This window comes from Phalangium opilio, unplaced genomic scaffold (genome assembly GCF_054372755.1).
Source record: "Phalangium opilio isolate 3A_F unplaced genomic scaffold, DU_Popi_V2 ptg000352l_1, whole genome shotgun sequence".
Classification (NCBI taxonomy): domain Eukaryota; kingdom Metazoa; phylum Arthropoda; class Arachnida; order Opiliones; family Phalangiidae; genus Phalangium; species Phalangium opilio.
In genome coordinates this window covers 8,112,837-8,139,985 of record NW_028324228.1, presented here as the reverse complement: position 1 = coordinate 8,139,985, position 27,149 = coordinate 8,112,837, and the positions used below count along the sequence as shown (strand labels likewise).

Below are 27,149 nucleotides of genomic sequence, written 5' to 3'. Positions count from 1 at the left end.
TGAAGTCTCAAATGTAACGTAAAAAGCCAAAGTTTTTCCACAATACCTGACGACCGTTTAATTTTTGAGCTTCCGTGGCGCAATGGTTAGCGCGTTCGGCTGTTAACCGAAAGGTTGGTGGTTCGAGCCCACCCGGGAGCGGTGTTGTGAGATCTCAAACGTAATGTCAAATGCCAAAGTTTTTCCACAATACCTGACGACCATTTAATTTTTGAGCTTCCGTGGCGCAATGGTTAGCGCGTTCGGCTGTTAACCGAAAGGTTGGTGGTTCGAGCCCACCCGGGACCGTGTTGTGAGGTCTTAGATGTAACGTAAAATTCAGAGTTTTTTAAAAATAACTGACGAACATTTAATTTTTGGGCTTCCTTGGCTCCATGGTTAGCGTGTTCGGATGTTAAGCTTAAGGTTGGTGGTTCGAGCCCACCCGGGAGCAGTGTTGTGAAGTCTCAAATGTAACGTAAAAAGCCAAAGTTTCTCCACAATACCTGACGACCATTTAATTTTTGGGCTTCCGTGGCTCAATGGTTAGCGCGTTCGGCTGTTAACTAATAGGTTGGTGGTTCGAGCCCACCCGGGAGCGGAGTTGTGAAATCTCACAGGTAACGTAAAAATCCAAAGTTTTTCCACAATACCTGACGAACATTTAATCTTTGGGCTTCCGTTGCGCAATGGTTAACGCCGTCGGCTGTTAACCGAAAGGTTGGTGGTTCGAGCCCATCCGGGAGCGGTGTTGTGAGGTCTTAGATGTAACGTAAAATTCAGAGTTTTTTAAAAATACCTGACGAACATTTAATCTTTGGGCTTCCGTGGCGCAATGGTTAGCGCGGTCGGCTGTTAACCGAAAGGTTGGTGGTTCGAGCCCATCCGGGAGCGGTGTTGTGAGGTCTTAGATGTAACGTAAAATTCAGAGTTTTTTAAAAATAACTGACGAACATTTAATTTTTGGGCTTCCGTGGCGCAATGGTTAGCGCGTTCGGCTGTTAACCGAAAGGTTGGTGGTTCGAGCCCATCCGGGAGCGGTGTTGTGAAGTCTCAGATGTGACGTAAATAGTCAAAGTTTTTCCACAATACCTGACGACCATTTCATTTCTGATCTTCCTTGGCTCCATGGTTAGCGTGTTCGGATGTTAAGCTTAAGGTTGGTGGTTCGAGCCCACCCGGGAGCAGTGTTGTGAAGTCTCAAATGTAACGTAAAAAGCCAAAGTTTTTCCACAATACCTGACGACCGTTTAATTTTTGAGCTTCCGTGGCGCAATGGTTAGCGCGTTCGGCTGTTAACCGAAAGGTTGGTGGTTCGAGCCCACCCGGGAGCGGTGTTGTGAAATCTCACATGTAACGTAAAAATCCAAAGTTTTTCCACAATACCTGACGAACATTTAATCTTTGGGCTTCCGTTGCGCAATGGTTAACGCCGTCGGCTGTTAACCGAAAGATTGGTGGTTCGAGCCCATCCGGGAGCGGTGTTGTCAGGTCTTAGATGTAACGTAAAATTCAGAGTTTTTCCACAATACCTGACGACCATTTCATTTCTGAGCTTCCTTGGCTCCATGGTTAACGTGTTCGGATGTTAAGCTTAAGGTTGGTGGTTCGAGCCCACCCGGGAGCAGTGTTGTGAAGTCTCAAATGTAACGTAAAAAGCCAAAGTTTTTCCACAATACCTGACGACCATTTCATTTCTGAGCTTCCTTGGCTCCATGGTTAGCGTGTTCGGATGTTAAGCTTAAGGTTGGTGGTTCGAGCCCACCCGGGAGCAGTGTTGTGAAGTCTCAAATGTAACGTAAAAAGCCAAAGTTTTTCCACAATACCTGACGACCATTTAATTTTTGGGCTTCCGTGGCTCAATGGTTAGCGCGTTCGGCTGTTAACTAATAGGTTGGTGGTTCGAGCCCACCCGGGAGCGGTGTTGTGAAATCTCACATGTAACGTAAATATCCAAAGTTTTTCCACAATACCTGACGAACATTTAATCCTTGGGCTTCCGTTGCGCAATGGTTAACGCCGTCGGCTGTTAACCGAAAGGTTGGTGGTTCGAGCCCATCCGAGAGCGGTGTTGTGAGGTCTTAGATGTAACGTAAAATTCAGAGTTTTTTAAAAATATCTGACGAACATTTGATTTTTGGGCTTCCGTGGCGCAATGGTTAGCGCGTTCAGCTGTTATTCAAAAGGTTTGTGGTTCGAGCCCATCCGGGAGCGGTGTTTTGAAGTCTCTGATGTGACGTAAAAAGTCAGAGTTTTTCCACAATACCTGACGACCATTTCATTTCTGAGCTTCCTTGGCTCGAAGGTTAGCGCGTTCGGATGTTAACCAAAAGGTTGGTGGTTCGAGCCCACCCGGCTGCCGTGTTGTGAGATCTCAAACGTAATGTCAAATGCCAAAGTTTTTCCACAATACCTGACGACCATTTAATTTTTGAGCTTCCGTGGCGCAATGGTTAGCGCGTTCGGCTGTTAAACGAAAGGTTGGTGGTTCGAGCCCACCCGGGAGCGGTGTTGTGAATTTTCACATGTAACGTAAAAATCCAAAGTTTTTCCACAATACCTGACGAACATTTAATCTTTGGGCTTCCGTTGCGCAATGGTTAACGCCGTCGGCTGTTAACCGAAAGGTTGGTGGTTCGAGCCCATCTGGGAGCGGTGTTGTGAGGTCTTAGATGTAACGTAAAATTCAGAGTTTTTTAAAAATAACTGACGAACATTTAATTTTTGGGCTTCCGTGGCGCAATGGTTAGCGCGTTCGGCTGTTAACCGAAAGGTTGGTGGTTCGAGCCCATCCGTGAGCGGTGTTGTGAGGTCTCAGATGTGACGTAAAATCAAAGTTTTTCCACAATACCTGACGACCATTTCATTTCTGAGCTTCCTTGGCTCCATGGTTACCGTGTTCGGATGTTAAGCTTAAGGTTGGTGGTTCGAGCCCACCCGGGAGCAGTGTTGTGAAGTCTCAAATGTAACGTAAAAAGCCAAAGTTTTTCCACAATACCTGACGACCATTTAATTTTTGGGCTTCCGTGGCTCAATGGTTAGCGCGTTCGGCTGTTAACTAATAGGTTGGTGGTTCGAGCCAACCCGGGAGCGGAGTTGTGAAATCTCACAGGTAACGTAAAAATCCAAAGTTTTTCCACAATACCTGACGACCATTTCATTTCTGAGCTTCCTTGGCTCGAAGGTTAGCGCGTTCGGATGTTAACCAAAAGGTTGGTGGTTCGAGCCCACCCGGCTGCCGTGTTGTGAGATCTCAAACGTAATGTCAAATGCCAAAGTTTTTCCACAATACCTGACGACCATTTAATTTTTGAGCTTCCGTGGCGCAATGGTTAGCGCGTTCGGCTGTTAAACGAAAGGTTGGTGGTTCGAGCCCACCCGGGAGCGGTGTTGTGAATTTTCACATGTAACGTAAAAATCCAAAGTTTTTCCACAATACCTGACGAACATTTAATCTTTGGGCTTCCGTTGCGCAATGGTTAACGCCGTCGGCTGTTAACCGAAAGGTTGGTGGTTCGAGCCCATCTGGGAGCGGTGTTGTGAGGTCTTAGATGTAACGTAAAATTCAGAGTTTTTTAAAAATAACTGACGAACATTTAATTTTTGGGCTTCCGTGGCGCAATGGTTAGCGCGTTCGGCTGTTAACCGAAAGGTTGGTGGTTCGAGCCCATCCGTGAGCGGTGTTGTGAGGTCTCAGATGTGACGTAAAATCAAAGTTTTTCCACAATACCTGACGACCATTTCATTTCTGAGCTTCCTTGGCTCCATGGTTACCGTGTTCGGATGTTAAGCTTAAGGTTGGTGGTTCGAGCCCACCCGGGAGCAGTGTTGTGAAGTCTCAAATGTAACGTAAAAAGCCAAAGTTTTTCCACAATACCTGACGACCATTTAATTTTTGGGCTTCCGTGGCTCAATGGTTAGCGCGTTCGGCTGTTAACTAATAGGTTGGTGGTTCGAGCCAACCCGGGAGCGGAGTTGTGAAATCTCACAGGTAACGTAAAAATCCAAAGTTTTTCCACAATACCTGACGAACATTTAATCTTAGGGCTTCCGTTGCGCAATTGTTAACGCCGTCGGCTGTTAACCGAAAGGTTGGTGGTTCGAGCCCATCCGGGAGCGGTGTTGTGAGGTCTTAGATGTAACGTAAAATTCAGAGTTTTTTAAAAATATCTGACGAACATTTAATTTTTGGGCTTCCGTGGCGCAATGGTTAGCGCGTTCAGCTCTTATTCAAAAGGTTTGTGGTTCGAGCCCATCCGGGAGCGGTGTTTTGAAGTCTCTGAAGTGACGTAAAAAGTCAGAGTTTTTCCACAATACCTGACGACCATTTCATTTCTGAGCTTCCTTGGCTCGAAGGTTAGCGCGTTCGGATGTTAACCAAAAGGTTGGTGGTTCGAGCCCACCCGGCTGCCGTGTTATTAAGTCTCAAATGTAACGTAAAAAGCCAAAGTTTTTCCACAATACCTGACGACCGTTTAATTTTTGGGCTTCCGTGGCGCAATGGTTAGCGCGTTCGGCTGTTAACCGAAAGGTTGGTGGTTCGAGCCCACCCGGGAGCGGTGTTGTGAGATCTCAAACGTAATGTCAAATGCCAAAGTTTTTCCACAATACCTGACGACCATTTAATTTTTGAGCTTCCCTGGCGCAATGGTTAGCGCGTTCGGCTGTTAACCGAAAGGTTGGTGGTTCGAGCCCACCCGGGAGCGGTGTTGTGAAATCTCACATGTAACGTAAATATCCAAAGTTTTTCCACAATACCTGACGAACATTTAATCCTTGGGCTTCCGTTGCGCAATGGTTAACGCCGTCGGCTGTTAACCGAAAGGTTGGTGGTTCGAGCCCATCTGGGAGCGGTGTTGTGAGGTCTTAGATGTAACGTAAAATTCAGAGTTTTTTAAAAATAACTGACGAACATTTAATTTTTGGGCTTCCGTGGCGCAATGGTTAGCGCGTTCGGCTGTTAACCGAAAGGTTGGTGGTTCGAGCCCATCCGTGAGCGGTGTTGTGAGGTCTCAGATGTGACGTAAAATCAAAGTTTTTCCACAATACCTGACGACCATTTCATTTCTGAGCTTCCTTGGCTCCATGGTTAGCGTGTTCGGATGTTAAGCTTAAGGTTGGTGGTTCGAGCCCACCCGGGAGCAGTGTTGTGAAGTCTCAAATGTAACGTAAAAAGCCAAAGTTTTTCCACAATACCTGACGACCATTTAATTTTTGGGCTTCCGTGGCTCAATGGTTAGCGCGTTCGGCTGTTAACTAATAGGTTGGTGGTTCGAGCCAACCCGGGAGCGGAGTTGTGAAATCTCACACGTAACGTAAAAATCCAAAGTTTTTCCACAATACCTGACGAACATTTAATCTTAGGGCTTCCGTTGCGCAATGGTTAACGCCGTCGGCTGTTAACCGAAAGGTTGGTGGTTCGAGCCCATCCGGGAGCGGTGTTGTGAGGTCTTAGATGTAACGTAAAATTCAGAGTTTTTTAAAAATATCTGACGAACATTTAATTTTTGGGCTTCCGTGGCGCAATGGTTAGCGCGTTCAGCTCTTATTCAAAAGGTTTGTGGTTCGAGCCCATCCGGGAGCGGTGTTTTGAAGTCTCTGATGTGACGTAAAAAGTCAGAGTTTTTCCACAATACCTGACGACCATTTCATTTCTGAGCTTCCTTGGCTCGAAGGTTAGCGCGTTCGGATGTTAACCAAAAGGTTGGTGGTTCGAGCTCACCCGGCTGCCGTGTTGTGAAGTCTCAAATGTAACGTAAAAAGCCAAAGTTTTTCCACAATACCTGACGACCGTTTAATTTTTGGGCTTCCGTGGCGCAATGGTTAGCGCGTTCGGCTGTTAACCGAAAGGTTGGTGGTTCGAGCCCACCCGGGAGCGGTGTTGTGAGATCTCAAACGTAATGTCAAATGCCAAAGTTTTTCCACAATACCTGACGACCATTTAATTTTTGAGCTTCCCTGGCGCAATGGTTAGCGCGTTCGGCTGTTAACCGAAAGGTTGGTGGTTCGAGCCCACCCGGGAGCGGTGTTGTGAAATCTCACATGTAACGTAAATATCCAAAGTTTTTCCACAATACCTGACGAACATTTAATCCTTGGGCTTCCGTTGCGCAATGGTTAACGCCGTCGGCTGTTAACCGAAAGGTTGGTGGTTCGAGCCCATCTGGGAGCGGTGTTGTGAGGTCTCAGATGTAACGTAAAATTCAGAGTTTTTTAAAAATAACTGACGGACATTTAATTTTTGGGCTTCCGTGGCGCAATGGTTAGCGCGTTCGGCTGTTAACCGAAAGGTTGGTGGTTCGAGCCCATCCGTGAGCGGTGTTGTGAGGTCTCAGATGTGACGTAAAATCAAAGTTTTTCCACAATACCTGACGACCATTTCATTTCTGAGCTTCCTTGGCTCCATGGTTAGCGTGTTCGGATGTTAAGCTTAAGGTTGGTGGTTCGAGCCCACCCGGGAGCAGTGTTGTGAAGTCTCAAATGTAACGTAAAAAGCCAAAGTTTTTCCACAATACCTGACGACCATTTAATTTTTGGGCTTCCGTGGCTCAATGGTTAGCGCGTTCGGCTGTTAACTAATAGGTTGGTGGTTCGAGCCAACCCGGGAGCGGAGTTGTGAAATCTCACACGTAACGTAAAAATCCAAAGTTTTTCCACAATACCTGACGAACATTTAATCTTAGGGCTTCCGTTGCGCAATGGTTAACGCCGTCGGCTGTTAACGAAAGGTTGGTGGTTCGAGCCCATCCGGGAGCGGTGTTGTGAGGTCTTAGATGTAACGTAAAATTCAGAGTTTTTTAAAAATATCTGACGAACATTTAATTTTTGGGCTTCCGTGGCGCAATGGTTAGCGCGTTCAGCTCTTATTCAAAAGGTTTGTGGTTCGAGCCCATCCGGGAGCGGTGTTTTGAAGTCTCTGATATGACGTAAAAAGTCAGAGTTTTTCCACAATACCTGACGACCATTTCATTTCTGAGCTTCCTTGGCTCGAAGGTTAGCGCGTTCGGATGTTAACCAAAAGGTTGGTGGTTCGAGCCCACCCGGCTGCCGTGTTGTGAAGTCTCAAATGTAACGTAAAAAGCCAAAGTTTTTCCACAATACCTGACGACCGTTTAATTTTTGGGCTTCCGTGGCGCAATGGTTAGCGCGTTCGGCTGTTAACCGAAAGGTTGGTGGTTCGAGCCCACCCGGGAGCGGTGTTGTGAGATCTCAAACGTAATGTCAAATGCCAAAGTTTTTCCACAATACCTGACGACCATTTAATTTTTGAGCTTCCCTGGCGCAATGGTTAGCGCGTTCGGCTGTTAACCGAAAGGTTGGTGGTTCGAGCCCACCCGGGAGCGGTGTTGTGAAATCTCACATGTAACGTAAAAATCCAAAGTTTTTCCACAATACCTGACGAACATTTAATCTTTGGGCTTCCGTTGCGCAATGGTTAACGCCGTCGGCTGTTAACCGAAAGGTTGGTGGTTCGAGCCCATCCGGGAGCGGTGTTGTGAGGTCTTAGATGTAACGTAAAATTCAGAGTTTTTTAAAAATAACTGACGAACATTTAATTTTTGGGCTTCCGTGGCGCAATGGTTAGCGCGTTCGGCTGCTAACCGAAAGTTTGGTGGTTCGAGCCCATCCGGGAGCGGTGTTGTGAAGTCTCAGATGTGACGTAAAAAGTCAAAGTTTTTCCACAATACCTGACGACCATTTCATTTCTGAGCTTCCTTGGCTCCATGGTTAGCGCGTTCGGCTGTTAACCGAAAGGTTGGTGGTTCGAGCCCACCCGGGAGCGGTGTTGTGAGATCTCAAACGTAATGTCAAATGCCAAAGTTTTTCCACAATACCTGACGACCATTTAATTTTTGAGCTTCCGTGGCGCAATGGTTAGCGCGTTCGGCTGTTAACCGAAAGGTTGGTGGTTCGAGCCCACCCGGGACCGTGTTGTGAGGTCTTAGATGTAACGTAAAATTCAGAGTTTTTTAAAAATAACTGACGAACATTTAATTTTTGGGCTTCCTTGGCTCCATGGTTAGCGTGTTCGGATGTTAAGCTTAAGGTTGGTGGTTCGAGCCCACCCGGGAGCAGTGTTGTGAAGTCTCAAATGTAACGTAAAAAGCCAAAGTTTCTCCACAATACCTGACGACCATTTAATTTTTGGGCTTCCGTGGCTCAATGGTTAGCGCGTTCGGCTGTTTACTAATAGGTTGGTGGTTCGAGCCCACCCGGGAGCGGAGTTGTGAAATCTCACAGGTAACGTAAAAATCCAAAGTTTTTCCACAATACCTGACGAACATTTAATCTTTGGGCTTCCGTTGCGCAATGGTTAACGCCGTCGGCTGTTAACCGAAAGGTTGGTGGTTCGAGCCCATCCGGGAGCGGTGTTGTGAGGTCTTAGATGTAACGTAAAATTCAGAGTTTTTTAAAAATACCTGACGAACATTTAATCTTTGGGCTTCCGTGGCGCAATGGTTAGCGCGGTCGGCTGTTAACCGAAAGGTTGGTGGTTCGAGCCCATCCGGGAGCGGTGTTGTGAGGTCTTAGATGTAACGTAAAATTCAGAGTTTTTTAAAAATAACTGACGAACATTTAATTTTTGGGCTTCCGTGGCGCAATGGTTAGCGCGTTCGGCTGTTAACCGAAAGGTTGGTGGTTCGAGCCCATCCGGGAGCGGTGTTGTGAAGTCTCAGATGTGACGTAAAAAGTCAAAGTTTTTCCACAATACCTGACGTCCATTTCATTTCTGATCTTCCTTGGCTCCATGGTTAGCGTGTTCGGATGTTAAGCTTAAGGTTGGTTGTTCGAGCCCACCCGGGAGCAGTGTTGTGAAGTCTCAAATGTAACGTAAAAAGCCAAAGTTTTTCCACAATACCTGACGACCGTTTAATTTTTGAGCTTCCGTGGCGCAATGGTTAGCGCGTTCGGCTGTTAACCGAAAGGTTGGTGGTTCGAGCCCACCCGGGAGCGGTGTTGTGAAATCTCACATGTAACGTAAAAATCCAAAGTTTTTCCACAATACCTGACGAACATTTAATCTTTGGGCTTCCGTTGCGCAATGGTTAACGCCGTCGGCTGTTAACCGAAAGATTGGTGGTTCCAGCCCATCCGGGAGCGGTGTTGTGAGGTCTTAGATGTAACGTAAAATTCAGAGTTTTTCCACAATACCTGACGACCATTTCATTTCTGAGCTTCCTTGGCTCCATGGTTAGCGTGTTCGGATGTTAAGCTTAAGGTTGGTGGTTCGAGCCCACCCGGGAGCAGTGTTGTGAAGTCTCAAATGTAACGTAAAAAGCCAAAGTTTTTCCACAATACCTGACGACCATTTCATTTCTGAGCTTCCTTGGCTCCATGGTTAGCGTGTTCGGATGTTAAGCTTAAGGTTGGTGGTTCGAGCCCACCCGGGAGCAGTGTTGTGAAGTCTCAAATGTAACGTAAAAAGCCAAAGTTTTTCCACAATACCTGACGACCATTTAATTTTTGGGCTTCCGTGGCTCAATGGTTAGCGCGTTCGGCTGTTAACTAATAGGTTGGTGGTTCGAGCCCACCCGGGAGCGGAGTTGTGAAATCTCACAGGTAACGTAAAAATACAAAGTTTTTCCACAATACCTGACGAACATTTAATCTTTGGGCTTCCGTTGCGCAATGGTTAACGCCGTCGGCTGTTAACCGAAAGGTTGGTGGTTCGAGCCCATCCGAGAGCGGTGTTGTGAGGTATTAGATGTAACGTAAAATTCAGAGTTTTTTAAAAATATCTGACGAACATTTAATTTTTGGGCTTCCGTGGCGAAATGGTTAGCGCGTTCAGCTGTTATTCAAAAGGTTTGTGGTTCGAGCCCATCCGGGAGCGGTGTTTTGAAGTCTCTGATGTGACGTAAAAAGTCAGAGTTTTTCCACAATACCTGACGACCATTTCATTTCTGAGCTTCCTTGGCTCGAAGGTTAGCGCGTTCGGATGTTAACCAAAAGGTTGGTGGTTCGAGCCCACCCGGCTGCCGTGTTGTGAAGTCTCAAATGTAACGTAAAAAGCCAAAGTTTTTCCACAATACCTGACGACCGTTTAATTTTTGAGCTTCCGTGGCGCAATGGTTAGCGCGTTCGGCTGTTAACCGTAAGGTTGGTGGTTCGAGCCCACCCGGGAGCGGTGTTGTGAGATCTCAAACGTAATGTCAAATGCCAAAGTTTTTCCACAATACCTGACGACCATTTAATTTTTGAGCTTCCGTGGCGCAATGGTTAGCGCGTTCGGCTGTTAAACGAAAGGTTGGTGGTTCGAGCCCACCCGGGAGCGGTGTTGTGAATTTTCACATGTAACGTAAAAATCCAAAGTTTTTCCACAATACCTGACGAACATTTAATCTTTGGGCTTCCGTTGCGCAATGGTTAACGCCGTCGGCTGTTAACCGAAAGGTTGGTGGTTCGAGCCCATCTGGGAGCGGTGTTGTGAGGTCTTAGATGTAACGTAAAATTCAGAGTTTTTTAAAAATAACTGACGAACATTTAATTTTTGGGCTTCCGTGGCGCAATGGTTAGCGCGTTCGGCTGTTAACCGAAAGGTTGGTGGTTCGAGCCCATCCGTGAGCGGTGTTGTGAGGTCTCAGATGTGACGTAAAATCAAAGTTTTTCCACAATACCTGACGACCATTTCATTTCTGAGCTTCCTTGGCTCCATGGTTAGCGTGTTCGGATGTTAAGCTTAAGGTTGGTGGTTCGAGCCCACCCGGGAGCAGTGTTGTGAAGTCTCAAATGTAACGTAAAAAGCCAAAGTTTTTCCACAATACCTGACGACCATTTAATTTTTGGGCTTCCGTGGCTCAATGGTTAGCGCGTTCGGCTGTTAACTAATAGGTTGGTGGTTCGAGCCAACCCGGGAGCGGAGTTGTGAAATCTCACAGGTAACGTAAAAATCCAAAGTTTTGCCACAATACCTGACGAACATTTAATCTTAGGGCTTCCGTTGCGCAATGGTTAACGCCGTCGGCTGTTAACCGAAAGGTTGGTGGTTCGAGCCCATCCGGGAGCGGTGTTGTGAGGTCTTAGATGTAACGTAAAATTCAGAGTTTTTTAAAAATATCTGACGAACATTTAATTTTTGGGCTTCCGTGGCGCAATGGTTAGCGCGTTCAGCTCTTATTCAAAAGGTTTGTGGTTCGAGCCCATCCGGGAGCGGTGTTTTGAAGTCTCTGATGTGACGTAAAAAGTCAGAGTTTTTCCACAATACCTGACGACCATTTCATTTCTGAGCTTCCTTGGCTCGAAGGTTAGCGCGTTCGGATGTTAACCAAAAGGTTGGTGGTTCGAGCCCACCCGGCTGCCGTGTTGTGAAGTCTCAAATGTAACGTAAAAAGCCAAAGTTTTTCCACAATACCTGACGACCGTTTAATTTTTGGGCTTCCGTGGCGCAATGGTTAGCGCGTTCGGCTGTTAACCGAAAGGTTGGTGGTTCGAGCCCACCCGGGAGCGGTGTTGTGAGATCTCAAACGTAATGTCAAATGCCAAAGTTTTTCCACAATACCTGACGACCATTTAATTTTTGAGCTTCCCTGGCGCAATGGTTAGCGCGTTCGGCTGTTAACCGAAAGGTTGGTGGTTCGAGCCCACCCGGGAGCGGTGTTGTGAAATCTCACATGTAACGTAAATATCCAAAGTTTTTCCACAATACCTGACGAACATTTAATCCTTGGGCTTCCGTTGCGCAATGGTTAACGCCGTCGGCTGTTAACCGAAAGGTTGGTGGTTCGAGCCCATCTGGGAGCGGTGTTGTGAGGTCTTAGATGTAACGTAAAATTCAGAGTTTTTTAAAAATAACTGACGAACATTTAATTTTTGGGCTTCCGTGGCGCAATGGTTAGCGCGTTCGGCTGTTAACCGAAAGGTTGGTGGTTCGAGCCCATCCGTGAGCGGTGTTGTGAGGTCTCAGATGTGACGTAAAATCAAAGTTTTTCCACAATACCTGACGACCATTTCATTTCTGAGCTTCCTTGGCTCCATGGTTAGCGTGTTCGGATGTTAAGCTTAAGGTTGGTGGTTCGAGCCCACCCGGGAGCAGTGTTGTGAAGTCTCAAATGTAACGTAAAAAGCCAAAGTTTTTCCACAATACCTGACGATCATTTAATTTTTGGGCTTCCGTGGCTCAATGGTTAGCGCGTTCTTCTGTTAACTAATAGGTTGGTGGTTCGAGCCAACCCGGGAGCGGAGTTGTGAAATCTCACAGGTAACGTAAAAATCCAAAGTTTTTCCACAATACCTGACGAACATTTAATCTTAGGGCTTCCGTTGCGCAATGGTTAACGCCGTCGGCTGTTAACCGAAAGGTTGGTGGTTCGATTCCATCCGGGAGCGGTGTTGTGAGGTTTTAGATGTAACGTAAAATTCAGAGTTTTTTAAAAATATCTGACGAACATTTAATTTTTGGGCTTCCGTGGCGCAATGGTTAGCGCGTTCAGCTCTTATTCAAAAGGTTTGTGGTTCGAGCCCATCCGGGAGCGGTGTTTTGAAGTCTCTGATATGACGTAAAAAGTCAGAGTTTTTCCACAATACCTGACGACCATTTCATTTCTGAGCTTCCTTGGCTCGAAGGTTAGCGCGTTCGGATGTTAACCAAAAGGTTGGTGGTTCGAGCCCACCCGGCTGCCGTGTTGTGAAGTCTCAAATGTAACGTAAAAAGCCAAAGTTTTTCCACAATACCTGACGACCGTTTAATTTTTGGGCTTCCGTGGCGCAATGGTTAGCGCGTTCGGCTGTTAACCGAAAGGTTGGTGGTTCGAGCCCACCCGGGAGCGGTGTTGTGAGATCTCAAACGTAATGTCAAATGTCAAAGTTTTTCCACAATACCTGACGACCATTTAATTTTTGAGCTTCCCTGGCGCAATGGTTAGCGCGTTCGGCTGTTAACCGAAAGGTTGGTGGTTCGAGCCCACCCGGGAGCGGTGTTGTGAAATCTCACATGTAACGTAAATATCCAAAGTTTTTCCACAATACCTGACGAACATTTAATCCTTGGGCTTCCGTTGCGCAATGGTTAACGCCGTCGGCTGTTAACCGAAAGGTTGGTGGTTCGAGCCCATCTGGGAGCGGTGTTGTGAGGTCTTAGATGTAACGTAAAATTCAGAGTTTTTTAAAAATAACTGACGAACATTTAATTTTTGGGCTTCCGCGGCGCAATGGTTAGCGCGTTCGGCTGTTAACCGAAAGGTTGGTGGTTCGAGCCCATCCGTGAGCGGTGTTGTGAGGTCTCAGATGTGACGTAAAATCAAAGTTTTTCCACAATACCTGACGACCATTTCATTTCTGAGCTTCCTTGGCTCCATGGTTAGCGTGTTCGGATGTTAAGCTTAAGGTTGGTGGTTCGAGCCCACCCGGGAGCAGTGTTGTGAAGTCTCAAATGTAACGTAAAAAGCCAAAGTTTTTCCACAATACCTGACGATCATTTAATTTTTGGGCTTCCGTGGCTCAATGGTTAGCGCGTTCGGCTGTTAACTAATAGGTTGGTGGTTCGAGCCAACCCGGGAGCGGAGTTGTGAAATCTCACAGGTAACGTAAAAATCCAAAGTTTTTCCACAATACCTGACGAACATTTAATCTTAGGGCTTCCGTTGCGCAATGGTTAACGCCGTCGGCTGTTAACCGAAAGGTTGGTGGTTCGATTCCATCCGGGAGCGGTGTTGTGAGGTTTTAGATGTAACGTAAAATTCAGAGTTTTTTAAAAATATCTGACGAACATTTAATTTTTGGGCTTCCGTGGCGCAATGGTTAGCGCGTTCAGCTCTTATTCAAAAGGTTTGTGGTTCGAGCCCATCCGGGAGCGGTGTTTTGAAGTCTCTGATATGACGTAAAAAGTCAGAGTTTTTCCACAATACCTGACGACCATTTCATTTCTGAGCTTCCTTGGCTCGAAGGTTAGCGCGTTCGGATGTTAACCAAAAGGTTGGTGGTTCGAGCCCACCCGGCTGCCGTGTTGTGAAGTCTCAAATGTAACGTAAAAAGCCAAAGTTTTTCCACAATACCTGACGACCGTTTAATTTTTGGGCTTCCGTGGCGCAATGGTTAGCGCGTTCGGCTGTTATCCGAAAGGTTGGTGGTTCGAGCCCACCCGGGAGCGGTGTTGTGAGATCACAAACGTAATGTCAAATGCCAAAGTTTTTCCACAATACCTGACGACCATGTAATTTTTGAGCTTCCCTGGCGCAATGGTTAGCGCGTTCGGCTGTTAACCGAAAGGTTGGTGGTTCGAGCCCACCCGGGAGCGGTGTTGTGAAATCTCACATGTAACGTAAAAATCCAAAGTTTTTCCACAATACCTGACGAACATTTAATCTTTGGGCTTCCGTTGCGCAATGGTTAACGCCGTCGGCTGTTAACCGAAAGGTTGGTGGTTCGAGCCTATCCGGGAGCGGTGTTGTGAGGTTTTGATGTAACGTAAAATTCAGAGTTTTTTAAAAATAACTGACGAACATTTAATTTTTGGGCTTCCGTGGCGCAATGGTTAGCGCGTTCGGCTGCTAACCGAAAGGTTGGTGGTTCGAGCCCATCCGGGAGCGGTGTTGTGAAGTCTCAGATGTGACGTAAAAAGTCAAAGTTTTTCCACAATACCTGACGACCATTTCATTTCTGAGCTTCCTTGGCTCCATGGTTAGCGTGTTCGGATGTTAAGCTTAAGGTTGGTGGTTCGAGCCCACCCGGGAGCAGTGTTGTGAAGTCTCAAATGTAACGTAAATAGCCAAAGTTTTTCCACAATACCTGACGACCATTTAATTTTTGGGCTTCCGTGGCTCAATGGTTAGCGCGTTCGGCTGTTAACTAATAGGTTGGTGGTTCGAGCCCACCCGGGAGCGGAGTTGTGAAATCTCACAGGTAACGTAAAAATCCAAAGTTTTTCCACAATACCTGACGAACATTTAATCTTTGGACTTCCGTTGCGCAATGGTTAACGCCGTCGGCTGTTAACCGAAAGGTTGGTGGTTCGAGCCCATCCGGGAGCGGTGTTGTGAGGTCTTAGATGTAACGTAAAATTCAGAGTTTTTTAAAAATATCTGACGAACATTTAATTTTTGGGCTTCCGTGGCGCAATGGTTAGCGCGTTCAGCTGTTATTCAAAAGGTTTGTGGTTCGAGCCCATCCGGGAGCGGTGTTTTGAAGTCTCTGATGTGACGTAAAAAGTCAGAGTTTTTCCACAATACCTGACGACCATTTCATTTCTGAGCTTCCTTGGCTCGAAGGTTAGCGCGTTCGGATGTTAACCAAAAGGTTGGTGGTTCGAGCCCACCCGGCTGCCGTGTTGTGAAGTCTCAAATGTAACGTAAAAAGCCAAAGTTTTTCCACAATACCTGACGACCGTTTAATTTTTGAGCTTCCGTGGCGCAATGGTTAGCGCGTTCGGCTGTTAACCGAAAGGTTGGTGGTTCGAGCCCACCCGGGAGCGGTGTTGTGAGATCTCAAACGTAATGTCAAATGCCAAAGTTTTTCCACAATACCTGACGACCATTTAATTTTTGAGCTTCCGTGGCGCAATGGTTAGCGCGTTCGGCTGTTAACCGAAAGGTTGGTGGTTCGAGCCCACCCGGGACCGTGTTGTGAGGTCTTAGATGTAACGTAAAATTCAGAGTTTTTTAAAAATAACTGACGAACATTTAATTTTTGGGCTTCCTTGGCTCCATGGTTAGCGTGTTCGGATGTTAAGCTTAAGGTTGGTGGTTCGAGCCCACCCGGGAGCAGTGTTGTGAAGTCTCAAATGTAACGTAAAAAGCCAAAGTTTCTCCACAATACCTGACGACCAATTAATTTTTGGGCTTCCGTGGCTCAATGGTTAGCGCGTTCGGCTGTTAACTAATAGGTTGGTGGTTCGAGCCCACCCGGGAGCGGAGTTGTGAAATCTCACATGTAACGTAAAAATCCAAAGTTTTTCCACAATACCTGACGAACATTTAATCTTTGGGCTTCCGTTGCGCAATGGTTAACGCCGTCGGCTGTTAACCGAAAGGTTGGTGGTTCGAGCCCATCCGGGAGCGGTGTTGTGAGGTCTTAGATGTAACGTAAAATTCAGAGTTTTTTAAAAATACCTGACGAACATTTAATCTTTGGGCTTCCGTGGCGCAATGGTTAGCGCGTTCGGCTGTTAACTGAAAGGTTGGTGGTTCGAGACCATCCGGGAGCGGTGTTGTGAGGTCTCAGATGTGACGTAAAAAGTCAAAGTTTTTCCACAGTACCTGACGACCATTTAATTTTTGAGCTTCCGTGGCGCAATGGTTAGCGCGTTCGGCTGTTAACCGAAAGGTTGGTGGTTCGAGCCCATCCGGGAGCGGTGTTGTGAGGTCTTAGATGTAACGTAAAATTCAGAGTTTTTTAAAAATACCTGACGAACATTTAATCTTTGGGCTTCTGTGGCGCAATGGTTAGCGCGTTCGGCTGTTAACCGAAAGGTTGGTGGTTCGAGCCCACCCGGGAGCGGTGTTGTGAGCTCTCACATGTAACGTAAAAAGCCAAAGTGTTTCCACAATACCCGACGACCATTTAATTTTTGGGCTTCCGTGGCGCAATGGTTAGCGCGTTCGGCTGTTAACCGAAAGGTTGGTGGTTCGACCCCACCCGGGAGCGGTGTTGTGAGCTCTGACATGTAACGTAAAAAGCCAAAGTGTTTCCACAATACCCGACGACCATTTATTTTTTGGGCTTCCGTGGCGCAATGGTTAGCGCGTTCGGCTGTTAACCGAAAGGTTGGTGGTTCGAGCCCACCCGGGAGCGGTGTTGTGAAATCTCACATGTAACGTAAAAATCCAAAGTTTTTCCACAATACCTGACGAACTTTAATCTTTGGGCTTCCGTTGCGCAATGGTTAACGCCGTCGGCTGTTAACCGAAAGGTTGGTGGTTCGAGCCCATCCGGGAGCGGTGTTGTGAGGTCTTAGATGTAACGTAAAATTCAGAGTTTTTTAAAAATAACTGACGAACATTTAATTTTTGGGCTTCCGTGGCGCAATGGTTAGCGCGTTCGGCTGTTAACCGAAAGGTTGGTGGTTCGAGCCCATCCGGGAGCGGTGTTGTGAGGTCTTAGATGTAACGTAAAATTCAGAGTTTTTTAAAAATACCTGACGAACATTTAATCTTTGGGCTTCCGTGGCGCAATGGTTAGCGCGTTCGGCTGTTAACTGAAAGGTTGGTGGTTCGAGACCATCCGGGAGCGGTGTTGTGAGGTCTCAGATGTGACGTAAAAAGTCAAAGTTTTTCCACAATACCTGACGACCATTTAATTTTTGAGCTTCCGTGGCGCAATGGTTAGCGCGTTCGGCTGTTAACCGAAAGGTTGGTGGTTCGAGCCCATCCGGGAGCGGTGTTGTGAGGTCTCAGATGTGACGTAAAAAGTCAAAGTTTTTCCACAATACCTGACGAACATTTAATATTTGGGCTTCCGTTGCGCAATGGTTAACGCCGTCGGTTGTTAACCGAAAGGTTGGTGTTTCGAGCCCATCCGGGACCGTGTTGTGAGGTCTTAGATGTAACGTAAAATTCAGAGTTTTTTAAAAATAACTGACGAACATTTAATTTTTGGGCTTCCTTGGCTCCATGGTTAGCGTGTTCGGATGTTAAGCTTAAGGTTGGTGGTTCGAGCCCACCCGGGAGCAGTGTTGTGAAGTCTCAAATGTAACGTAAAAAGCCAAAGTTTCTCCACAATACCTGACGACCATTTAATTTTTGGGCTTCCGTGGCTCAATGGTTAGCGTGTTCGGCTGTTAACTAATAGGTTGGTGGTTCGAGCCCACCCGGGAGCGGAGTTGTGAAATCTCACAGGTAACGTAAAAATCCAAAGTTTTTCCACAATACCTGACGAACATTTAATATTTGGGCTTCCGTTGCGCAATGGTTAACGCCGTCGGCTGTTAACCGAAAGGTTGGTGGTTCGAGCCCATCCGGGAGCGGTGTTGTGAGGTCTTAGATGTAACGTAAAATTCAGAGTTTTTTAAAAATAACTGACGAACATTTAATTTTTGGGCTTCCGTGGCGCAATGGTTAGCGCGTTCGGCTGTTAACCGAAAGGTTGGTGGTTCGAGCCCATCCGGGAGCGGTGTTGTGAGGTCTTAGATGTAACGTAAAATTCAGAGTTTTTTAAAAATACCTGACGAACATTTAATCTTTGGGCTTCTGTGGCGCAATGGTTAGCGCGTTCGGCTGTTAACCGAAAGGTTGGTGGTTCGACCCCACCCGGGAGCGGTGTTGTGAGCTCTGACATGTAACGTAAAAAGCCAAAGTGTTTCCACAATACCCGACGACCATTTAATTTTTGGGCTTCCGTGGCGCAATGGTTAGCGCGTTCGGCTGTTAACCGAAAGGTTGGTGGTTCGAGCCCACCCGGGAGCGGAGTTGTGAAATCTCACAGGTAACGTAAAAATCCAAAGTTTTTCCACAATACCTGACGAACATTTAATCTTTGGGCTTCCGTTGCGCAATGGTTAACGCCCTCGGCTGTTAACCGAAAGGTTGGTGGTTCGAGCCCATCCGGGAGCGGTGTTGTGAGGTCTTAGATGTAACGTAAAATTCAGAGTTTTTTAAAAATACCTGACGAACATTTAATCTTTGGGCTTCCGTGGCGCAATGGTTAGCGCGTTCGGCTGTTAACTGAAAGGTTGGTGGTTCGAGACCATCCGGGAGCGGTGTTGTGAGGTCTCAGATGTGACGTAAAAAGTCAAAGTTTTTCCACAATACCTGACGACCATTTAATTTTTGAGCTTCCGTGGCGCAATGGTTAGCGCGTTCGGCTGTTAACCGAAAGGTTGGTGGTTCGAGCCCATCCGGGAGCGGTGTTGTGAGGTCTCAGATGTGACGTAAAAAGTCAAAGTTTTTCCACAATACCTGACGAACATTTAATATTTGGGCTTCCGTTGCGCAATGGTTAACGCCGTCGGCTGTTAACCGAAAGGTTGGTGGTTCGAGCCCATCCGGGAGCGGTGTTGTGAGGTCTTAGATGTAACGTAAAATTCAGAGTTTTTTAAAAATAACTGACGAACATTTAATTTTTGGGCTTCCGTGGCGCAATGGTTAGCGCGTTCGGCTGTTAACCGAAAGGTTGGTGGTTCGAGCCCATCCGGGAGCGGTGTTGTGAGGTCTTAGATGTAACGTAAAATTCAGAGTTTTTTAAAAATACCTGACGAACATTTAATCTTTGGGCTTCTGTGGCGCAATGGTTAGCGCGTTCGGCTGTTAACCGAAAGGTTGGTGGTTCGAGCCCACCCGGGAGCGGTGTTGTGAGCTCTGACATGTAACGTAAAAAGCCAAAGTGTTTCCACAATACCCGACGACCATTTATTTTTTGGGCTTCCGTGGCGCAATGGTTAGCGCGTTCGGCTGTTAACCGAAAGGTTGGTGGTTCGAGCCCACCCGGGAGCGGTGTTGTGAAATCTCACATGTAACGTAAAAATCCAAAGTTTTTCCACAATACCTGACGAACTTTAATCTTTGGGCTTCCGTTGCGCAATGGTTAACGCCGTCGGCTGTTAACCGAAAGGTTGGTGGTTCGAGCCCATCCGGGAGCGGTGTTGTGAGGTCTTAGATGTAACGTAAAATTCAGAGTTTTTTAAAAATAACTGACGAACATTTAATTTTTGGGCTTCCGTGGCGCAATGGTTAGCGCGTTCGGCTGTTAACCGAAAGGTTGGTGGTTCGAGCCCATCCGGGAGCGGTGTTGTGAGGTCTTAGATGTAACGTAAAATTCAGAGTTTTTTAAAAATACCTGACGAACATTTAATCTTTGGGCTTCTGTGGCGCAATGGTTAGCGCGTTCGGCTGTTAACCGAAAGGTTGGTGGTTCGAGCCCACCCGGGAGCGGTGTTGTGAGCTCTCACATGTAACGTAAAAAGCCAAAGTGTTTCCACAATACCCGACGACCATTTAATTTTTGGGCTTCCGTGGCGCAATGGTTAGCGCGATCGGCTGTTAACCGAAAGGTTGGTGGTTCGACCCCACCCGGGAGCGGTGTTGTGAGCTCTCACATGTAACGTAAAAAGCCAAAGTGTTTCCACAATACCCGACGACCATTTAATTTTTGGGCTTCCGTGGCGCAATGGTTAGCGCGTTCGGCTGTTAACCGAAAGGTTGGTGGTTCGAGCCCATCCGTGAGCGGTGTTGTGAGGTCTCAGATGTGACGTAAAAAGTCAAAGTTTTTCCACAATACCTGACGAACATTTAATCTTTGGGCTTCCGTTGCGCAATGGTTAACGCCGTCGGCTGTTAACCGAAAGGTTGGTGGTTCGAGCCCATCCGGGAGCGGTGTTGTGAGGTCTTAGATGTAACGTAAAATTCAGAGTTTTTTAAAAATAACTGACGAACATTTAATTTTTGGGCTTCCGTGGCGCATTGGTTAGAGCGTTCAGCTGTTAACCGAAAGGTTGGTGGTTCGAGCCCACCCGGGAGCGGTGTTGTGAGCTCTCACATGTAACTTAAAAAGCCAAAGTTTTTCCACAATACCTGACGAACATTTAATCTTTTGGGCTTCCGTTGCGCAATGGTTAACGCCGTCGGATGTTAACCAAAAGGTTGGTGGTTCGACCCCACCCGGCTGCCGTGTTGTGAAGTCTCAAATGTAACGTAAAAAGCCAAAGTTTTTCCACAATACCTGACGACCGTTTAATTTTTGAGCTTCCGTGGCGCAATGGTTAGCGCGTTCGGCTGTTAACCGAAAGGTTGGTAGTTCGAGCCCACCCGGGAGCGGTGTTGTGAGATCTCAAACGTAATGTCAAATGCCAAAGTTTTTCCACAATACCTGACGACCATTTAATTTTTGAGCTTCCGTGGCGCAATGGTTAGCGCGTTCGGCTGTTAACCGAAAGGTTGGTGGTTCGAGCCCACCCGGGACCGTGTTGTGAGGTCTTAGATGTAACGTAAAATTCAGAGTTTTTTAAAAATAACTGACGAACATTTAATTTTTGGGCTTCCTTGGCTCCATGGTTAGCGTGTTCGGATGTTAAGCTTAAGGTTGGTGGTTCGAGCCCACCCGGGAGCAGTGTTGTGAGCTCTCACATGTAACGTAAAAAGCCAAAGTGTTTCCACAATACCCGGTGACCATTTAATTTTTGGGCTTCCGTGGCGCAATGGTTAGCGCGATCGGCTGTTAACCGAAAGGTTGGTGGTTCGACCCCACCCGGGAGCGGTGTTGTGAGCTCTCACATGTAACGTAAAAAGCCAAAGTGTTTCCACAATACCCGACGACCATTTAATTTTTGGGCTTCCGTGGCGCAATGGTTAGCGCGTTCGGCTGTTAACCGAAAGGTTGGTGGTTCGAGCCCATCCGTGAGCGGTGTTGTGAGGTCTCAGATGTGACGTAAAAAGTCAAAGTTTTTCCACAATACCTGACGAACATTTAATCTTTGGGCTTCCGTTGCGCAATGGTTAACGCCGTCGGCTGTTAACCGAAAGGTTGGTGGTTCGAGCCCATCCCGGAGCGGTGTTGTGAGGTCTTAGATGTAACGTAAAATTCAGAGTTTTTTAAAAATAACTGACGAACATTTAATTTTTGGGCTTCCGTGGCGCATTGGTTAGAGCGTTCAGCTGTTAACCGAAAGGTTGGTGGTTCGAGCCCACCCGGGAGCGGTGTTGTGAGCTCTCACATGTAACTTAAAAAGCCAAAGTTTTTCCACAATACCTGACGAACATTTAATCTTTTGGGCTTCCGTTGCGCAATGGTTAACGCCGTCGGATGTTAACCAAAAGGTTGGTGGTTCGACCCCACCCGGCTGCCGTGTTGTGAAGTCTCAAATGTAACGTAAAAAGCCAAAGTTTTTCCACAATACCTGACGACCGTTTAATTTTTGAGCTTCCGTGGCGCAATGGTTAGCGCGTTCGGCTGTTAACCGAAAGGTTGGTAGTTCGAGCCCACCCGGGAGCGGTGTTGTGAGATCTCAAACGTAATGTCAAATGCCAAAGTTTTTCCACAATACCTGACGACCATTTAATTTTTGAGCTTCCGTGGCGCAATGGTTAGCGCGTTCGGCTGTTAACCGAAAGGTTGGTGGTTCGAGCCCACCCGGGACCGTGTTGTGAGGTCTTAGATGTAACGTAAAATTCAGAGTTTTTTAAAAATAACTGACGAACATTTAATTTTTGGGCTTCCTTGGCTCCATGGTTAGCGTGTTCGGATGTTAAGCTTAAGGTTGGTGGTTCGAGCCCACCCGGGAGCAGTGTTGTGAAGTCTCAAATGTAACGTAAAAAGCCAAAGTTTTTCCACAATACCTGACGACCATTTAATTTTTGGGCTTCCGTGGCTCAATGGTTAGCGCGTTCGGCTGTTAACTAATAGGTTGGTGGTTCGAGCCCACCCGGGAGCGGAGTTGTGAAATCTCACAGGTAACGTAAAAATCCAAAGTTTTTCCACAATACCTGACGAACATTTAATCTTTGGGCTTCCGTTGCGCAATGGTTAACGCCGTCGGCTGTTAACCGAAAGGTTGGTGGTTCGAGCCCATCCGGGAGCGGTGTTGTGAGGTCTTAGATGTAACGTAAAATTCAGAGTTTTTTAAAAATACCTGACGAACATTTAATCTTTGGGCTTCCGTGGCGCAATGGTTAGCGCGTTCGGCTGTTAACTGAAAGGTTGGTGGTTCGAGACCATCCGGGAGCGGTGTTGTGAGGTCTCAGATGTGACGTAAAAAGTCAAAGTTTTTCCACAATACCTGACGACCATTTAATTTTTGAGCTTCCGTGGCGCAATGGTTAGCGCGTTCGGCTGTTAACCGAAAGGTTGGTGGTTCGAGCCCATCCGGGAGCGGTGTTGTGAGGTCTCAGATGTGACGTAAAAAGTCAAAGTTTTTCCACAATACCTGACGAACATTTAATCTTTGGGCTTCCGTTGCGCAATGGTTAACGCCGTCGGCTGTTAACCGAAAGGTTGGTGGTTCGAGCCCATCCGGGAGCGGTGTTGTGAGGTCTTAGATGTAACGTAAAATTCAGAGTTTTTTAAAAATAACTGACGAACATTTAATTTTTGGGCTTCCGTGGCGCAATGGTTAGCGCGTTCGGCTGTTAACCGAAAGGTTGGTGGTTCGAGCCCACCCGGGAGCGGTGTTGTGAGCTCTCACATGTAACGTAAAAAGCCAAAGTGTTTCCACAAAACCCGACGACCATTTAATTTTTGGGCTTCCGTGGCGCAATGGTTAGCGCGTTCGGCTGTTAACCGAAAGGTTGGTGGTTCGACCCCACCCGGGAGCGGTGTTGTGAGCTCTGACATGTAACGTAAAAAGCCAAAGTGTTTCCACAATACCCGACGACCAATTAATTTTTGGGCTTCCGTGGCGCAATGGTTAGCGCGTTCGGCTGTTAACCGAAAGGTTGGTGGTTCGAGCCCACCCGGGAGCGGTGTTGTGAAATCTCACATGTAACGTAAAAATCCAAAGTTTTTCCACAATACCTGACGAACATTTAATCTTTGGGCTTCCGTTGCGCAATGGTTAACGCCGTCGGCTGTTAACCGAAAGGTTGGTGGTTCGAGCCCATCCGGGAGCGGTGTTGTGAGGTCTTAGATGTAACGTAAAATTCAGAGTTTTTTAAAAATACCTGACGAACATTTAATCTTTGGGCTTCTGTGGCGCAATGGTTAGCGCGTTCGGCTGTTAACCGAAAGGTTGGTGGTTCGAGCCCACCCGGGAGCGGTGTTGTGAAATCTCACATGTAACGTAAAAATCCAAAGTTTTTCCACAATACCTGACGAACATTTAATCTTTGGGCTTCCGTTGCGCAATGGTTAACGCCGTCGGCTGTTAACCGAAAGGTTGGTGGTTCGAGCCCATCCGGGAGCGGTGTTGTGAGGTCTTAGATGTAACGTAAAATTCAGAGTTTTTTAAAAATAACTGACGAACATTTAATTTTTGGGCTTCCGTGGCGCAATGGTAAGCGCGTTCGGCTGTTAACCGAAAGGTTGGTGGTTCGAGCCCATCCGGGAGCGGTGTTGTGAGGTCTTAGATGTAACGTAAAATTCAGAGTTTTTTAAAAATACCTGACGAACATTTAATCTTTGGGCTTCTGTGGCGCAATGGTTAGCGCGTTCGGCTGTTAACCGAAAGGTTGGTGGTTCGAGCCCACCCGGGAGCGGTGTTGTGAGCTCTCACATGTAACGTAAAAAGCCAAAGTGTTTCCACAATACCCGACGACCATTTAATTTTTGGGCTTCCGTGGCGCAATGGTTAGCGCGTTCGGCTGTTAACCGAAAGGTTGGTGGTTCGAGCCCACCCGGGAGCGGTGTTGTGAAATCTCACATGTAACGTAAAAATCCAAAGTTTTTCCACAATACCTGACGAACATTTAATCTTTGGGCTTCCGTTGCGCAATGGTTAACGCCGTCGGCTGTTAACCGAAAGGTTGGTGGTTCGAGCCCATCCGGGAGCGGTGTTGTGAGGTCTTAGATGTAACGTAAAATTCAGAGTTTTTTAAAAATACCTGACGAACATTTAATCTTTGGGCTTCTGTGGCGCAATGGTTAGCGCGTTCGGCTGTTAACCGAAAGGTTGGTGGTTCGAGCCCACCCGGGAGCGGTGTTGTGAAATCTCACATGTAACGTAAAAATCCAAAGTTTTTCCACAATACCTGACGAACATTTAATCTTTGGGCTTCCGTTGCGCAATGGTTAACGCCGTCGGCTGTTAACCGAAAGGTTGGTGGTTCGAGCCCATCCGGGAGCGGTGTTGTGAGGTCTTAGATGTAACGTAAAATTCAGAGTTTTTTAAAAATAACTGACGAACATTTAATTTTTGGGCTTCCGTGGCGCAATGGTAAGCGCGTTCGGCTGTTAACCGAAAGGTTGTAACCGCTTTTTAATACCTTAAAGAATTTAGATCAAAATTAAATAGGTTTCCTATCCAGCGGTTCACATAAGGCACGAGCCTTCTCGAAATTAAAGATTTCCGGGTTGAAATGAGGTCTAGGGGTATGATATTAAGTGGAATAACTAACAGGTTTAAATGTCCAAGCGAAATTAAATTTTAATGTCATTAACAAATACTACAACCAAGGCAGAAGGCCCTGGCCAACACAAACTAAGTAAGTAAGGAAATCCCCGCCACTAGCGTTATTTTATAGATGACCCCCAAAATAATATAAACATGCAAAACGATATAATATATAAACGATAAAACCCCAACAATAAGCATGCACTCTCCAAAATAATAATAATATTATTATCACACTAAAGTTCAAAGTCTTAACAATACCAGCGTTTTGGCTCTCTCTCTCTCAATCGGTGGCGAGTTGGGCACAAGCGAAGCGATCGCGCACAGCGTAGAATTTTAGCGATCGTAGAACCCGTAACGATCTTTTTATAATAACGGTAACGAAGATCGGGCCTGGTGATGGACTTGGAAGACTGGAATCCCTTGCAGTCCTTTTTCTAGATCCTTGTCCTGGAGCAGCGAAGTCCTTCGCTCTCCTTTTCAGTTCAGATCCTCGCCCAAAAGTGAAGTCTTCTAATTCTTTTTTCCATGTCCTATTTTCTGGACTTTCGCGGGTTTTTCTCTTTGGCCAATAGATTGGCTTCTCATCTTCGCGGGCTTTCCATGTTTAGCCAATAAGCGATCGAGTTCTGCTTAATTGCACCCATTCTCAGAAGTTCGGTTAAAGTTCAAAATGCCAAATAGATAGAGAGAGAGAAGGTATAGATTTATGGCACGAGAGAGAGCACATTAAGGAGACGGTACCAGGCACCATTAAGTGGCACCCCTAAAAATCGTATTCGCGTACATCCACAATATATTTAAAAATAGAATCACAATGTAAGAACACAGTTCAAATGGCCTAAGCCGCCTAAATACAACAATACATTTTTACCCCAATATACAATTTAACCCTTAACCCAGTACTTTCGCTTGGACATTTTCTTATCAATACAATGCGAGAAATGGAAGAGATATGACGGTCGTAAAAGGGGACTCTTCGAGAAGCCTAGTTCTGAGGGTAGCGCTAATAAGGTACCGAAGGGAATTGTAGCAAAAGTGTGGGAAAGAAGCAATCTCGGGACTACAGGATATCGTTATAATGAGTTAAAATAGGAAATTTATAAAACTGAACTAAAGGGACACTGACACAACTAAAGGTCAAAATATAACCGTGACACTCCCTCCCCCTTAAAACCGAACGCCCTCGTGAGGTCAAAATAAAAACGGTAATGCGAAATTCAAACTCAACCTGGGGTTATACGAATTAAACTATTCAAACATATATTTACAAGGGAAGTACCCTACCCGTTGCAGGGTCACGGGGACGAAGTGAACGCCTCCTGTCACAAGGGCTGGGAGATCGGGCTGCCTCACTACGTAAGCTCGCGCGTTCCAACTGTACCTGGTCTTCAGGCAAGCGAGGGACGTAGCCTTTAAGTTGCGTAATTTTGTGGGTGCCCTTTAACAACTTTTTACCGTCTGGCGTTTGTAGCCTATAGGTTAATGGGGACAGCTTTTCTGCGACCCTATAGGGCCCTGCCCATTTCTCTCCCAACTTATCCATAAAATAAGAGTTAGCAGAGGATTGCAAATGGGTTCTTTGCAACACTAAATCGCCAACCTCAAATTCTACGTCACGCCGTTTTTTATCATAATAAACCTTTTGCCGGTTCTGAGCTTGTTGCATTTTAGCGTGAGCAACGGCGTGTGTCTTTTTAATTATGGCCCCCTAACGTAAAGCATGAACCTTTTGGGCGGCTATATTCAAGTGCCCCTGGACATTAAAATCGTCCGGTATGGGATAGTGAGGGGGGCGTAATTCCCTGCCAAAATTGAGAAAAGCGGGTGTATAGCCCGTCGATTCTTGGACGGCCGTTCGCATGGCGAAGGCGAGCTGCTGTAGCCCCAAGTCCCAATCGCGGTGGGTGTCCTTAATATACATGGCGAGCATCGTACCTAGTGTCTGGTTAACCCTTTCTACGGGGTTGCCCTGAGGGGAGTAAATGGAGGTGAGCCGGTGTTTCACTCCTAGTTGTTCGAAAGAAGCTTCCATGACTTTGGACGCAAAAACACTCCCGTTATCTGAGATAACTCTGGAAGGTACCCCATAGCGAGTAAATACTTCGTCTATGAGTTTGTTAGCTATGACGGGGGCAGTGGCTCTTTTGAGAGGGAACATTTCAACAAATTTGGAAAAAGTGTCCGTTACTACCAATATTTGTGTGTGACCTCTTTTACTAGGGGGGAAAGGACCCTTTAAATCCACGGAGATAACCGACCA

General features: G+C 46.6%; 17 non-coding genes across 17 annotated transcripts; all 17 read left to right on the top strand.

The window, feature by feature from the left end:
* The first annotated feature begins 68 nt into the window (after positions 1-68).
* Positions 69-141, top strand: TRNAN-GUU (transfer RNA asparagine (anticodon GUU)). The gene has a single exon. It is a non-coding gene; the product is annotated as a tRNA-Asn (tRNA).
* A 1,099-nt stretch (positions 142-1,240) lies between these two features.
* On the top strand, positions 1,241-1,313 carry TRNAN-GUU (transfer RNA asparagine (anticodon GUU)). The gene has a single exon. It is a non-coding gene; the product is annotated as a tRNA-Asn (tRNA).
* A 3,152-nt stretch (positions 1,314-4,465) lies between these two features.
* On the top strand, positions 4,466-4,538 carry TRNAN-GUU (transfer RNA asparagine (anticodon GUU)). Its single transcript has one exon. It is a non-coding gene; the product is annotated as a tRNA-Asn (tRNA).
* A 1,246-nt stretch (positions 4,539-5,784) lies between these two features.
* TRNAN-GUU (transfer RNA asparagine (anticodon GUU)) lies at positions 5,785-5,857 on the top strand. The gene has a single exon. It is a non-coding gene; the product is annotated as a tRNA-Asn (tRNA).
* Positions 5,858-7,102: 1,245 nt separating this feature from the next.
* TRNAN-GUU (transfer RNA asparagine (anticodon GUU)) lies at positions 7,103-7,175 on the top strand. Its single transcript has one exon. It is a non-coding gene; the product is annotated as a tRNA-Asn (tRNA).
* Positions 7,176-7,542: 367 nt separating this feature from the next.
* On the top strand, positions 7,543-7,615 carry TRNAS-GCU (transfer RNA serine (anticodon GCU)). The gene has a single exon. It is a non-coding gene; the product is annotated as a tRNA-Ser (tRNA).
* A 1,246-nt stretch (positions 7,616-8,861) lies between these two features.
* TRNAN-GUU (transfer RNA asparagine (anticodon GUU)) lies at positions 8,862-8,934 on the top strand. The gene has a single exon. It is a non-coding gene; the product is annotated as a tRNA-Asn (tRNA).
* A 2,420-nt stretch (positions 8,935-11,354) lies between these two features.
* TRNAN-GUU (transfer RNA asparagine (anticodon GUU)) lies at positions 11,355-11,427 on the top strand. Its single transcript has one exon. It is a non-coding gene; the product is annotated as a tRNA-Asn (tRNA).
* Positions 11,428-12,673: 1,246 nt separating this feature from the next.
* On the top strand, positions 12,674-12,746 carry TRNAN-GUU (transfer RNA asparagine (anticodon GUU)). Its single transcript has one exon. It is a non-coding gene; the product is annotated as a tRNA-Asn (tRNA).
* A 1,685-nt stretch (positions 12,747-14,431) lies between these two features.
* On the top strand, positions 14,432-14,504 carry TRNAS-GCU (transfer RNA serine (anticodon GCU)). The gene has a single exon. It is a non-coding gene; the product is annotated as a tRNA-Ser (tRNA).
* An 808-nt stretch (positions 14,505-15,312) lies between these two features.
* Positions 15,313-15,385, top strand: TRNAN-GUU (transfer RNA asparagine (anticodon GUU)). Its single transcript has one exon. It is a non-coding gene; the product is annotated as a tRNA-Asn (tRNA).
* A 1,246-nt stretch (positions 15,386-16,631) lies between these two features.
* On the top strand, positions 16,632-16,704 carry TRNAN-GUU (transfer RNA asparagine (anticodon GUU)). Its single transcript has one exon. It is a non-coding gene; the product is annotated as a tRNA-Asn (tRNA).
* Positions 16,705-18,241: 1,537 nt separating this feature from the next.
* On the top strand, positions 18,242-18,314 carry TRNAN-GUU (transfer RNA asparagine (anticodon GUU)). Its single transcript has one exon. It is a non-coding gene; the product is annotated as a tRNA-Asn (tRNA).
* Positions 18,315-19,267: 953 nt separating this feature from the next.
* TRNAN-GUU (transfer RNA asparagine (anticodon GUU)) lies at positions 19,268-19,340 on the top strand. Its single transcript has one exon. It is a non-coding gene; the product is annotated as a tRNA-Asn (tRNA).
* Positions 19,341-22,933: 3,593 nt separating this feature from the next.
* Positions 22,934-23,006, top strand: TRNAN-GUU (transfer RNA asparagine (anticodon GUU)). Its single transcript has one exon. It is a non-coding gene; the product is annotated as a tRNA-Asn (tRNA).
* Positions 23,007-23,227: 221 nt separating this feature from the next.
* On the top strand, positions 23,228-23,300 carry TRNAN-GUU (transfer RNA asparagine (anticodon GUU)). The gene has a single exon. It is a non-coding gene; the product is annotated as a tRNA-Asn (tRNA).
* Positions 23,301-24,106: 806 nt separating this feature from the next.
* TRNAN-GUU (transfer RNA asparagine (anticodon GUU)) lies at positions 24,107-24,179 on the top strand. The gene has a single exon. It is a non-coding gene; the product is annotated as a tRNA-Asn (tRNA).
* The last annotated feature ends 2,970 nt before the right edge of the window (positions 24,180-27,149 follow it).